Source organism: Artemia sp. Qi Xiang Cuo, chromosome 4 (genome assembly GCF_049724085.1).
Source record: "Artemia sp. Qi Xiang Cuo chromosome 4, ASM4972408v1, whole genome shotgun sequence".
Classification (NCBI taxonomy): Eukaryota; Metazoa; Arthropoda; class Branchiopoda; order Anostraca; family Artemiidae; genus Artemia; species Artemia sp. Qi Xiang Cuo.
Genome location: NC_142797.1, coordinates 4366972 through 4381989, shown reverse-complemented (window position 1 = coordinate 4381989; position 15018 = coordinate 4366972). Strand labels below are relative to the sequence as shown.

Sequence of the window (15018 nt, the reverse complement as noted above, 5' to 3'; positions counted from 1 at the left end):
ATTTTAATTGGATGTGTTTGGGGAAATGGTGGGCATGAGATGGCTGTTAGTGGCCCTCCAATCACTTTCGACTATTAAAATGGGTACTAGCCCTTTTAATTTCCAATCAAATGAGCCCTTTAGGAAGTTCCTACGAAAAATCATTCGATACGAAGTGCCCTGGTCTAAAACCAAAAAAACAAATAAATAAATACTACATTGTGCCCACATCGCTGTTAACATAGGCAGCGCTATTGTGCTGCCTATGATATTCCCTTTTCAAGAAAAATTTTTGTGTGAAGTAACCACATTATTGTTAGTCTGAAAAATCAGATTGGAACATGGTGACCTGTAATAGGTTCCTGGAGTGAGAGAAAGTAAGTACAACAAGTCCTCAATTAAAAGTAGATGCAGGACATACAAACTTGGCAGGGAAAATTGACCTGGCCGACCCTAAATACAAACCCAAAAACAATCCAAGACCATTCAACCCCCAATTGATAAAAGGGGACATATGCTACTCAAACTGTTAATGCCCTAATAAAGATCATAATACTTCATTATTTTAGTAGTTATTTATTTTTCCCAGAGGCACTTCATATAGATGAAGGGGGCTAATTCGATTAAAAATTGCAAGTTTTAGCGCCATTTTAAGAGTAAAAAGTGATCGGAGGGAAATTAAACCCCCTTGGCCCTTTTTTTCCTAAATGCGCTTGATAAATATTTGAGATAGCCATTTTGTTCCAAATAGTTCAAAGATCATATTAGACAAACTGTATGGTTTACACAGCCTTCCACAACCCCAAAGCAATTGTCGTAAGTTTTGCCACAGGAGCATTAAAAGTATTTCTGGAAGGGGTGGTTGCATAAACTTTAGAAAAGGATCATTCCATTGGAAATTGAAAGCTATAGTTCTCTTTTTAAGAGTGAAAACACACCAGAGGGCAGCTAACCCCCCCCCCCTCTTGTATTATTTTCCCAAATACATACGATTGAATTTTTGAGATAGGTACTGTTTTCAAAATGGACAAAAGACCTTACATTGAAATCTCTGGGGTTGACACAATCTCCCAGAGCGATAGGGCAATTGCTGTAAGTTATGCCGGGGGATATGAGGTTTTTATGAAAAGGTTGGTCGTAAAAAAGCTTGGAAGGGTTTATTTTATTAGAAATTGAAAGTCCTAGTTCCACTTTAAGATCAAAGTACAAAGAGGGTGCCTCCCTATTTTCCTAGCCCCCTTCTTCTTTGTCTTTTCCCCCCAAGTGAAATCAGTTAAAATTCTTAGAGAGCCATTTTGTTCAAAATAGTCCATGCGTCATATAACAGTGTCTTTGAGTTTTACACAGCTCCGCAAAACCAGGAGCCAGGGTTATAATTTATACCCTGGGGGGTTAAAAGTTCTTATGGAAGGGAAGAGCATCAACTTTGGAGGAGGCTCTATTGATAATAAATTTAAAGTTCTAGTTCCCCATTTTTACGGCTGAGAGTGATCAGAGGGCAACATGCCCCCCAGACTCTCTTTTCCCCAAATACATCTGATCAAAAATTTAAGGTAGCTACTGTGGTATATTTAGTCTAAAGATTATACAAAAATTCATTTGGAGTTGATACAGCCCTCAAGGCTCTGGGCAAGGGTTCTTAGTTATACCCTGGGCATATAAGAGTTTTATGGAAGATATTAACGTATAAACTTTGGAAGAAGCTTCGTCGATTGGAAATTGAAAGTTCCATTTACCTTTCAAAAAGTCAATAATGATCGGAGGGCAAATAGCTCGCCCACACCCTCTTTTCCGCAAACTCATCTGATTCAACTTTTAAGATAGCCCTTTTGTTCAAAAAATTACAAATGTCATATAACAACGCTTAATAATAGAAAATCCTAAGTCAGGATTTACAATCCCCAAAGCTTCTGACAAGAGTCTTAAGCTATTCCTTAGGGGCATAGCAGGTTCTTATGGAAAAAACGAACGTATAAACTTCAAAGGAGGCTCATTTCATTACAAACTGTAATTTCTTATTTTATTTTTAAGGGTCAAAAGTGATCAGATGCCAACTAGCACACCATACGTTCTTTTCCCCAAATTCATCCGATGCAATTTTTTAGACAGTCATTTTTTTCAAAATAGATTACTATAATATTAAAAAGGCTCTGGGGCTTACAGAACAACCTAAAGCCCCAGGTTAGGTATTGTAAGTTATGCCCCTTGGGCATTTAAGGATTTTATGGAAAAGAAGAACCTATAAACTTTGGAGTAAGCTTAGTTGATAGTAAATTCGAAGTTTTGTACTCTTTCAAAAAGTAAAAAGTGACCGGAGAGCAAATGCCCCCCCCCTCTCAACCTCTCTTCCCTAGATTTATCTGATCTAACTTTTGAGATAGACATTTTGTTCAAAACAATCCGAACATCATATAACAATGCCTTAAATAATCCTAAGTCGTGGTTTACGCAATCTCCAAAGCCTAGGATATGAGCTTGGAGTTACGGTTCAGGGGCATATCAGGTTTTAATGGGAGTTATGGACGTATAACCTATGGAGATAGCTTATTTGATTGAGTAATGAAAGTTCAACTACTTTTTAAGAGTCAGAAGTGATTGGAGGGCAACTAAGCCCCTCCCCGTGACCTCTTTTAGGCTCTGACCAGTTCACATCCACGTGACTCATTCAGTCTCTGACCAGTTCACATCTTAAAATAAAAAGTACATTTCACGGATTAATTTTTTACTTGTGGATAAACCTAGGCACGGAGCCAATTGATTTTGCGTAAAAGGAAATTATCAAGCTAAAATCTGATTACACAAGTGACTTGCATGTGATTACGGCTTAAGGATTATTTATGGATTGTGGCTTTGGATTAGTATTCAGCACTATTATCATCTGAATCGTGCATTGAAATACTTGGACTGCTCGCAATTACTTGAAATTATTTGCAAATTACTGGATTAATTGGCCCACTCAAAGATAAGTAATTATTTATTTTCAGTGCTACACTCATGTCGAAATTCAAGCCTTTTGACATTGTTCTCGCTAGTTTCAAAAGTTACCCCCCTTGGCCAGCAATTGTTTTGCAGTCAAAAAGTGGTGCTAAAGGATTATGGAAATATACAGTTTTTTGCTACGGCGATCATTCTGAGCACCAAGTGGCAGAGTCTAATTTGAAACTACTTTCGGATAACCCTAGTGCTCGCAAAAGAACGGAAAAAGATGTTGGTAAAGCATTTACCGAATTAGATTCGTTTCCAGACATTTATAAATCGTCATCACCTTACTTATCTAGCATTAAACCCAGCGAGCGTTATTGCAGAAGACTCACTGGCACCTAGCCTAATCTTGCAAAAAATAGCCTTTACCCAGGATGAATTAAATCGGACACAAGTGAATCTTACAGCTGAGATTTCCCGTCAAGTTAAGGCTAAATTATCAGACCCTGATACAGTGAATCAAGCAATTGATATTATAGTAAAAAAATTCATAATGCTATTTCCATTGATTACAACCCAAAATTCCAAGAAATAGAAAAATCACTCAAAGGACTATTTGCAATGGTTAAAAGCTTGGAAAGTAGGATTTTGTTATTGGAATCGACAGTATATGATTTTGAACAAGAAAAGATTCTGAATTGTTTAGTTATGTATGGAGAAAGGCAGAGGCCTGGAAATTATCTAAAGAAAGAATCCTCGGTTATTATTAAAGACAAGATGTTGGTCCCTGGTTTTGAAGTCAATAATATTGTAAATGTTTATCGATTTAGTTTGAATGACTCTAATGATCAATCCAAAGTGTCTCCAGTGCTAATACGCTTCAAAAATGTAGAATTAGCTCGAGTTGTTTTCAAAGAAAAGACTAAACTAGCAAAAAGTGGAATATTTTTATCAGAATCGCTAACAAAAAAGCGTGGTGAAATTTTAAATGCGACAAGATATTGGTTCGTTAAATTTTTTTTATGGCCGGCCCGGGGGAAAATTTGGGCAAAACCCCCGGTTAAAACAATGTAACGAAAGTTTCTTTAATTCGCATTTTTTGCTTATATTTTTTTTTTTTTTTTTTTTTTTTTTTTTTTTTTTTTTGTGCATGTATATTTTATGATTTAATTCCATATCTAAAATCGGTTGTCTTTTTTTACTGGTAAATTAGAAACGCCCCCAGTTGTAGGACGACTTTTTGAGCTTGAAAATAACCCGTTAGATGTTTTAAGCATTATCAATAATTCTATCGGACATGTCAACAGTGATTTGACCACAGTGAACCCCACAGTAATAAGTAAATATGTTTCTAGTCTAAGGGAGGCTGTCAAGCGGGATGGATATTTTTCAGTGCTCCAGTTGAATATTCAGGGTCTTTGTTATTTAATTGACCATCTAAAACAGATTGTTACTGATGGGCTACCTGACGTTGTTGGTTTATGCGAGACTTTTCTAGATTCTAAAAATGATATGCTTTTGGATTTGCAAGGTTATAAAATCGAACGACTGAATAGACAAAAGATGGCCAAGGGTGGTCTTGCTTTGTATATTTCTAATAATCTCCCATATTCTCTTAGAATGGATATATCCAGAAATATCGAAGGTGTCTTTGAGTCACTTTTCGTAGATATTAAATGTGGAGGTAATGATTTAATTGTTGGTATTATTTATCGATCTCCTAGTGGCTCTATTCCACTGTTTCTACATACCCTTAATGATCTACTGGATACCATCCTAAAACGGTCGACTGAATTAATTATTATGGGAGATTTTAATATAAACTTGATGGATATAAAGTCTTCTGTATCTTTGGATTTTCTGTCGTCCATGCTTGCCGCAGGTACTTTACCTTCTGTATGTATCCCATCTCGCATAACAGAGAGTACGTCATCTCTAATTGACAATATTTTCTGGACGTCTACCTTGATCCAAAATTGTGTTGTAGTGAGTGACATTTCCGATCATTTCCCTGTTTACTCTAGATACTGTTTTGATAAACTGACTATTGAGAGGACTAGTGAGTCTGGTAAGAGGCCTTTTTGGTTTGGTGAAGTGGAATTGATGCTTAGGTCAAGATTGGCAGAAATTTCTTGGGGTGGTTTTGAGAGTGATTCTGATTTTTGTAATTTATTTGATAATTTTTATGAGTCTATTAAAGACGCTGTTCTTGATATTAGTTCTGTTTCACCTTCTAATCGAAAGTCTAAGAATGCTTTTCCTCTAAATCCTTGGATGACCCCTGGTCTCCTTAGGAGTTGTAGGAGAAAAAATCATCCCTGGAGGGCCTTCAAGTCTGCTAGCCCTTCAATGAAAGCTATTTGCTTTCACCGATTTAAAAAATATATAGGAATATTTATAATTCTGTGTGTCGAAAGGCCAAGTCCCAGTATTATTTTAATTGTTTTCCAGATTGTGGTAAAGATATACGAAAAACATGGCAGGTTATAAATTCTGTGCTTAGGCCCTCTTTTCAGTCTCCATCAACCCCTCTTTTTTTGGATCTCGATGGCAAAATCATCGAAGGTGAACTGAATGTTCAAGATGCATTTACTTCATATTTTGCGAATATTGGTAAAAGGACCGCTTCGATGTTGGTTCTTCTCCTTCAGGATCCAACTTCAGGTCTTATCTTGGGCCACCTTGTATGAAGTCAATGTTTTTGGAACCAGCGACGGAGAAAGAAATAGCTAAAATTGTTATGGGATTGAAAAATTGTTCGTCGTCTGGCCCTGATAATATTCCTACTAAAGTAATTAAGTTCATACTTCCTTCCATTATTTATCCCTTAACAAAACTTATTAACCTTTCCTTTCAGCATGGTATTTTCCCGAGTAGTCTCAAGCATGCTCGAGTCATCATATTATATAAGGGGGGGGACACGACAGGATCCAGCCAACTATCGGCCAATTTCTGTGTTGTCTGTGTTTAGAAAAATATTTGAGAAGGCGATGCTTTTTCGTCTTAATAATTTTTTTACTTCTAAAGATTTTTTTCACGATTTTCAATTTGGTTTTTGAGCACATCATTCGACTAAGCATGCTTGTGCAGTTTTACTGAATTATCTTCACTATGCCATAGATTCCCATTTGATTCCTGCTGCTTTGTTTCTGGATGTTCGTAAAGGCTTTGATTCTTTAACCCACAGTGTTCTTCTATTTAAACTTTCTCATTTTGGCGTAAGATGTAGTGCGTTTTATTGGTTCAAGTCTTTCTTGTCTGGTAGAATAATTTCTGTTGATCCACTTTTTCGCTCACCATCAAGTGTTGACCAGGGGGTCCCTCAAGGGTCAGTTTTAGGGCCGGCACTGTTTTTAATTTATATAAATGACCTCATTTTTGCAGTTAGAAATAAAAATCCTCTTTAATGCTGTCGTCTATGTCATCCAACAGTCTCCCTTACCCACAACTATAGTTTGCGTACCTCGGATTCTCTTATTACTTTTGCCGATGATACCACCCTTATTACTTCTGGGAGAACAGAGGATGAGGTTCGTACAAAGTTAGTGGACCTCTTTGAGAGAGTTTCAATTTTGTTTGATGCTAACTCTCTTGCCTTAAATGTTTCTAAAACTAGTTTTTTAGTTTTTTCTCGTATATCCCAGGCTTGTCCTCAATTATCTGAAATTGATATATCCAAAGGCTTTATTAGTAGACCAAAGGATGGCCATGTCCGTTTCCTAGGTATCCTCCTAGATGAAAATTTATCTTTTAAACACCATATTGATTTTATTAAAATGAAGGTATGCAGAAACCTCGGTATTCTAAAAAAACTAAAACATATCTTTCCAGGGCCAATTCTAAGAATCCTATTTCATAGCTTAATTCATTCTTATGTTTCCTATTGTTCAGTCATATGGATGTCTACTTTCCCTTCGATTCTCAAACCGCTTTCGAATACTTATGATAAAGCTATAAATCTTATCCAGGATGTAACTCGTTTGGCAACTAAACCGTTACTTGATATTAAAAAACTTCATATTCTTTCCTGTGCGTCTTTCGCTTTTCTTCAAATCCATGGTGATATTCCTAGGTCCCTTAGATTTACGTCTTTTTTTGTATCTAATCGGTCAAATTATCAACTCCGCAGTTCTCTAAATATCCAAATTCCCCATACACCAACAATAAGATCCGATTTTAGTCCTCTTGTTGCGTGTCATTTGACATGGAACACCCTTCCCGATTCGGTTCGAGAATGCCACTCGTTTGGCACCTTCAAAAGACTAGTAAAAAAACATTTGTTTTCATATGATTAATTTTCTTTACGTTTGCCTGCTGCCAATAGTTTTTTTCATTTAATTCTTTTTTTTATTATTATTATTATAATTTTTTTTTATTTTTTTTTTATAGATGTTGTGATTCACTGTTGTTTGATAAAGCTTATTTAGTGAACTCTCCTTTTTTTTATAGATGTTGTGATTCACTGTAGTTTGATAAAGCTTATTTAGTGAACTCTCCTTTTTTTTTTTTCGTTTTATTAATCAAATTCTTTACATTTTAAAAGTTCAAATTCTTATGTTTATATGTTTAAGTATTAATGTTATGTTTATATTGTTTAAATATTAATCGTTTAAATGTTTAATGTTAATGTGATCTTTTCATAATCCCCCTCCTTCAGGCCATGGAGCCTTTGTGGGGATTTGCAGATTGTTGTGTAATTATTTTACTGGTATATGGAAAATAAATCTATCTATCTATCTATCTATCTATCTATCTATCAACTACTTTTTAAGAGTCAGAAGTGATTGGAGGGCAACTAAGCCCCTCCCCGTGACCTCTTTTAGGCAGATATATCAAACCCAATATTTTATATAGCCTTTTTGTTCAAAATAGTCCAAAGACCAAGTAAACATACTTCATCGGCTTAACTACCTTCCCAGCCCACGGAGAAAGAGGTTTGATGTATGGAAGTTGCTTATTGCTACTTTCGTACTTTGTTTGCTTTGATACTTGGATTTACTGATTTACAGGGTCACTTCGATTTATTGTGCAACGGCTGTAAGTTATGCAAGATGTTTATTGTTACTTTAATTCTTTCTTTACTTTGATTACTTAAAAAAATTCCACATAAGAAGTTTATCAAGTAAATATAAAGCGCTCCAAAATAAGCCAAAAATGAGCAGAAATAAAGGCATGTAATCTTCCAAAGGTAAAACTACCACAAATTACTATCAATAAATAGATGAAACTCATAACGAACAGAAATTACAATAAATAGCCAAGTCAAACTCAAAGTGAGCAAAAATTAACTCACTTGATTAGTTAAGTAAGGCTGATAACCCCTGTGGCTGCTCCCCCTACCCTACAGATATGTAGGGTACCTCCATAGGTGGCAAGGACCAAGGGGGGACCTTGTTTTTTTTTTGGGGGGGGGGGGGGGGGGCCACAATGGAAACTGGGGTAACCTCACCCGGGGTCATAAATACAGGTAGAGCAGGAAGAAGGCCCCTCAAATGTACACTCAACAGGGCTCATTGGCATGTCCACACGTCCCATGAGTTACAAACCTTCTCCCTGTAATGGGTTAGATTGCATGATGACGCAGAACAACATCGCAGGAAGATCCTCTATAGAAGACAACTAAAGCAAGGGGTAAGATCTAGATTTATTGACAACGGCCTGTGCAAAGGGCTGCCTCCAACCTTTCGAGGTACCTGCAAGACTGGGGAGCTTGCTGTCAACTCTGTTCCAACTTGAGGAGTGGTGACCCTCGAGGAAATTATAGCCTAGTAAACGACATAGCATTCGCACGGGATTCTTATTAATGGATAATTCTACTGAGCTTGGTCTGTTTTGACGGGTGTTTTCTGGCTGAAAAATACCTTCCTAGCTAATGTATATACTATGGGTTAGCTACCATGAGACGGAGGTAATAGGCTTGGGACTGTTTGTGCAGGATTTCAACTCTTGTTGATAAAAGAGCATCACCGAGGGCTGAAAACCATGTTGTGACCAAGATGGGCCCAGGATTGCAAAAGGCCTCCATTCATACTGGAGGTCCCAGGGACTTCTTGCTGTCCGGTTCTAAGCTGGTTTAAACACTTCGATGTAGATTTGAGAAGATATGTTGATCTTCGTCCTGCACTGGTATCTGGTATCATTGCTTTTCCTGAGGCCAAAATAATTTCAATAAATTAAAAAATGACTATCGTATCTAAATTTTGACCGACGAATTCAGACGATTAAAACTGGACATAATAGGAGTTTCAGAAACTCATATCACAGGGGTAGAAAGCATGAAACTAGGTAATATAGAATTTGTTTACTCAGACAGGAAGGAAGAGGTACATAGACAGGGACTAGGGCTCATAATAAGCTGCTAAACATTGATTAGGCTGGGAAGGTATTAATAATAGAATATTAATTACTCATTTTATGACTAAAAAGTTCAGGGTATCAGTTATTAGCATTTGACCCTGTTGAACCGACTGACGGAGAAACTAGTGACTCAGATGAATTTTGGTTACAATTACGCCGGAGCAAATAGACAAGGTCCCAGGTAGAAATAAGGTATTTTTACTAGGAAATTTTAACGCCCAGGTCGGTAGAAATAGGTATAGATGATATCCTAGCCTAAGTAGATTTGGTGTAGGAAAAGAAAACAGTAAAGACTACAGACTTTTGCAATTGTGTAGGTATAACAATCTAGTTATAAACAATACGGCGTTTGGTCATAAAATGGCCCACAAATTGACATGGTATTCAGGTGATTGTAAGATAGCAAACCTTATTGATTATGTCATTTTAAACCGAAAAATGGCAGGATCAATGCAAGATACTAGGTATATAGGAGTGCTGTTATTGATTTTAAAAGCAAAGATCACCATCTAGTAGTGTACAGGGTCAATCTAAAGTTGAAATTTCTGAAGGACAATTACCCCCCGGGAAGTTATGATGCTGGTAGACTCCAGGATGAGAGTTTGAGAGAAACTTTCCAGGAACAGTTGAAAACTAAATTTGAGAGTTTAAAATTTGACAATGTGGAAAATGGTTGGAATAATTTTCGAAAAACCATTTGTGAAAATATATAACTTTAATAAATCAAATAAGATTAACATTTTGATTACTAAATATCAGTATATGTATATTAAACTGACAATGCACATTCATTTGCATTTTTTTCAGTAAAGTGCAAAATTATGTTCTGGCTTAAGGAACGCATAGGGGTTTTGAGCCCAACTCATGTTAATTTCTGCTCGTTTTGAGTTTGAATCGGTTATTTATTGTAATTTCTGCTCGTTTTGGGTTTCATTTATTTATCGATACTGATTTTTAGTAGTTTTACGCTTGGTAGATTATTAAATCTTAGTTTTTCTCATTTTTGGTTTAGTGGAGTTCTTCACATTTCTTTGAAAAACTTATTTTGTGGAAAAAGTTTTTTAATTAATTTCTGTTCGTTTTATATTGACATAATCTTTTCAGGGAAAAAGGAAATAATTCTGTTCGTTTTTTAAGAATTTATAGTTTGGCCTACTATTTTTATGCTGGAGAAAAATTTTCAGCAGTTTTTAACAGCATATACCTTTCTTAAAATCTGGACACAAATATTAGGGTTTTATTTAGTTCACACCTCCTCTAGTTGACCTGAAATAGAAAAATTGATACCATTCGAAAAAACAATCTGTTTAATTTCTTTGATAGTTGGATACACTTACACTATTTTGATCTGGTTAAATTTTAAGAGCAGAAGTAGCCCCGAAAGTTTGAACGTAATTTCCTCAGTTGTTCTTGGGACACTACTGAGATGCCGTATTTGGAATTAGCATTAACACAGTGCATTTTGATTTAATCTTAAGGCAACATTTAGTTTCTAAACATAATGAGCAAAGGGGAGGGGGGGCTTGGGAATGGGACTAGTTGTCCTCCAATCACTTTCGACTATTAAAAAGGGCACTAGCCCTTTCAATTTTCAATCGAAAGAGCGCTTTTTGAGTTTCTACGACAACTTTTTCTGTAAGCACCTTATATACCCCCAGGGCATAAATTACAACCCTTGCCCTAAGGGCTATGAGGGAGTTGTCATCCTCCAAGGCCTAATTTCCAGAACTTTCAACTACGTTAAACAAAAATGCTATCTCAAAATTTTGATTGGATGTGTTTGGGGTAATGGTGGGCGTGAGAGGGGCGTTAGTTCTCTCCAATCACTTTTAACTATTAAAAAAGGCACTAGCCCTTTCAATTTTCTATTGAATGAACCCTTTTGAAGTTTCTACGACAACACTTTCAATAAAAACCTTATATGCCCCAGGGCATAGATTACAACCCTTGCCCTGAGGGATATGAGGGGGTTATAATCCTCAAAGACATAATTTCCAGACTTTTTAACTACGTTGAACAAAATGGTTATCTCAAAATTTTGATAGGATGTGTTTGGGGAAATGGTGGGCGTGAGAGGGGGGTTACTTGCCCTCCAATCACTTTCGATTATTAAAAAGGGCACTAACCCTTTCAATTTTCAATCGAAAGAGCGCTTTTTGAGTTTCTACAACAACGCTTTCTATAAGCACCTTATATACCCCCAGGGCACAAATTACAACCCTTGCCCTAAGGGCTGTGAGGGGGTTGTCTTCCTCCAAGACCTAATTTCCAGAACTTTCAACTACGTTAAACAGAAAGGCTATCTCAAAATTTTGATTGGATGTGTTTGGGGTAATGGTAGTTGTGACAGGGGTGTTAGTTGCCCTCCGATCACTTCCGACTATTAAAAATGTAACTGGTCCTTTCAATTTCCAATCGAATGATCCCTTTTTGATGTTTCTACGACAACGCTTTCTATAAAAACCTTATATGCCCCTAGGCATAACTTATAATCCTTGCCCTAAGGGATGTGAGGGGATTATAATCCTCAAAGACATAATTTCCAGACTTTTGAACTACGTTGAACAAAATGGCCATCTCAAAACTTTGATTGGATGTGTTTGGGGAAATGGTGGGTGTGAGAGGGGTGTTAGTTATCTTCCAATCACTTTCGACTATTAAAAAGGGCACAAACCCTTCTAATTTCCAATCGAATGAGCCCTTTTTGAAGTTTCTACGACATTACTATCTATAAAAAACTTTATATACCCCTAGGGTATAACTTACATCCCTTGCCCCGAGAGCTCTGAGGGGGTTATCATCCTCAAAGACCTAAGTTCTAAAACTTTTAACTACGTTGAACAGAATGGCTATCTAAAAAAATTTATTGGATGTGTTTGGGGAAAAGGTGAGCGTGTGAGGGGGGTAGTTGCCCTCAAATCACTTGTGAATATTAGAAGGGGCACTAGCCCTTTGAATTTCCAATCAAATTAGTCCTTTTTCAAATTTTACGGCAAAGCTTTCAATAAAAACCTTATATGCCCCCAGGGCATAACTTACAACCCTTACCCTGAGGACTGTGGAGGGAGTGTCATCCTTAAAGATATAGTTTCCGGACCTTTCAACTACTTTGAACAAAATGGCTATCTCAAAAAATTTTGATTGGATGTGTTTGGATAAATAGTGGGCGTGGAAAGGGTGTTAGTTGCCTTTTAATCGCTTTCGACTATTTAAAAGGGCACTAGCCATTTCAATTTCCAATCAAATTAGACCTTTTTGAAGTTTCTACGACAACACTTTCTATAAAACCCTTATACTCCCCAAGGGCATAATTTATAACCCTTGTCCGGCGGGCTGTGGGGTGGGGGATTGTCATCCTCAAAGAACTGATATCCGGAACTTTCAAATACGTTTAACAAAATGTCTATTTCGAAATTTTGATTGGATGTGATTGGGCAAAAGGTGGGCGTGAGAGGGGGGTTAGTTGCCCTCTAATCACTTTCGACTATTAAAAAGGGCACTAGCTCTATGAATTTTCAATCGATTGAGCCTTTTTTGAAGTTTCTACGACAACGCTTTCTATAAAAACATAATATGCCCCCAGGGTATAACTAACAACCCTTGCCTTGAGGGCTCTGGGGGAGTGTCCTCCTCAAAAATATAATTTCTATATGGAAATCAATTGCGCTGAAAAAAATGGCTATCTTAAAATTTTAATTGGATGTGTCTGGGGAAATGGTGGGCGTGGAAAGGGTGTTAGGCGCCTTCCAATCACTTTCGACTATTAAAAAGGGCACAAGCCACTCCAATTTCCAATCGAATTAGCCCTTTTCGATGTTTCTACGACAACTCTTTCGATACGAAGTGCCCAGGTCTAAAGGGAAAAAATAATACATTGTGCCAACATCGTTCTTTACTTAGGCAGCGCGACTGCACTGCCTATGAAAGATAGGAACGGTGCCATAATTAGTGATGAGGAAAGAGTTAATGAGAGATGGGTGGAACATTTTAAGAATGCTAAACGGAAATAAAGTTGCAGGAAAAGATATAAAGGAAAATGAAAAAGTTTGTCATACGTTGGATGTGAAGGAAGACTTATTTTGTGCGGAAGAATTAGTGACAGTACTGAAAGGATTAAAAAATAATTAGGCTCCAGGTGCTGATAGTATGGTAAATGAGCTTCTTAAATATGGTGGTTCTGAGGTTAGAAATAAGTTACTGAAGATTATGATAATGAAAATTGAAATCGGAGTTGTACCTAACAATTTTGGGAAAACTTTAATTAAACCACTGTATAAGAAAGGTGATAAGAATGAGTGTTGTAATTAACGAGGCATTAGTCTGGTGTCTGTAGGTAGTAAATTACTTAGTAATATGAAACTTTTAAGCTGAAAGATGCTGTAGACAAAGTTTTAAGAGAAGAAAATTACGGTTTCAGAAAAGATAGAAGATGTTTCGACCAAATTTTCACTCTTAGCCTAATAATGGGAAGTGCCTTAGTTGTCAAGCACCTTGGGTCCTCAGTTCTATATATTATGAACAAGCGTTGGTATACCAGACAAATACCTTAAAGTGATTAGTGCTATGTACGAGAATAACACTGCTGTGGTTAATGTAGGAAATGAGGTTAGCAGCTGGTTTTGTATTAAATCAGGAGTTAAGCATGGTTGTTTTCTACCCCCATTTATGTGGATCATTTCGATGGATTTTGTCAGTAGAGATCTAGGTTGGAAAATAGCAGGCGCTATATGCCATTGAAAGGGAGTACGTAGTCCCTGAGCCCTGAGGTCAAGGTCACTGGGGAAAACCCAGAAATGTTTTTGTCAACAGAGACCTTGGGAAAAACCCTAGTTACATAACATGTTTTTGTGAACAATTTTGGGAGAAGTTAATTAGTTTGTCAACAGGGGGAAAACCTAGTTACTTAACTGATTTGTCAACAGGATTTGAGGGAAAATCTCATAACCTTGTGATTGGATGAAATTGGGACTTTGGGGGAAAACCCATGACTTTCTGAAATGTACATATAAGGTAAGAAATCATTGATAATATTATCATTAGTTTGACAATACTCGACTGGTGCAGAATAGATAAGTGAAAATAAGTTATGTCTGAGAAAAGAAATTTGGATTTTAGTGATTCTGTGGAGAGATTAAGTTTAATTTTTTTTTTTTTTTTAGTATTCTTAGTGAATAGAAGTGGAAGAGAGATAGTCATACTAAAATATATAATTTATAAATTTCATAGCTATTGATTATCATGTAAATATCTAGTGAGGCATTATAATTTATGAACTAATATATATATATATATATATATATATATATATATATATATATATATATATATATATGTACTTCTTACCATTTTCGTAATAAATTGTTCCAAGTATATAATAAAATGAACAATCAAATCGTATTTCACGTTTTCACTTTTTAGGAAATATTCCTTCAATAAAATTCCATTTCAACATGCCAACATTTTGCATAATACTAAACGGCATATCTCGAGAAATTTAGCGGCTTGAAGCATCAAGACGTATGTAATACGTTTTAAAGACTATGGGCTTTCAAAGGGTTACTTGAGACCAATATAAGATGGCGTATTTAACACTATTGAAAAGAAATGATATTTTTTTTAAGACAAGGAGAGGCAAAGATTGAATAGAAATAATCAAGTATTTATTTTAAGAAAAGTAGTAATTTTATTTTATTGAGTTTAATATTAGAAATAGAATTATAGTCATTTGAGTTAAAACTTAAGGCAAATGAATGAGGGGGG

At 36.2% G+C, this 15018-nt stretch overlaps 1 protein-coding gene across 1 annotated transcript in view; it reads right to left on the bottom strand.

Moving 5' to 3' along the window:
* The window catches only part of LOC148952696 (uncharacterized), a 45873-nt gene extending 31156 nt beyond the window's left edge, over nt 1-14717 (bottom strand). Inside the window, exon 1 of the mRNA XM_089087360.1 lies at nt 14602-14717. The gene's annotated coding sequence lies outside the window, so the exon portion shown is untranslated. The remainder of the gene's footprint in view (nt 1-14601) is intronic.
* Nucleotides 14718-15018: the final 301 nt, after the last annotated feature.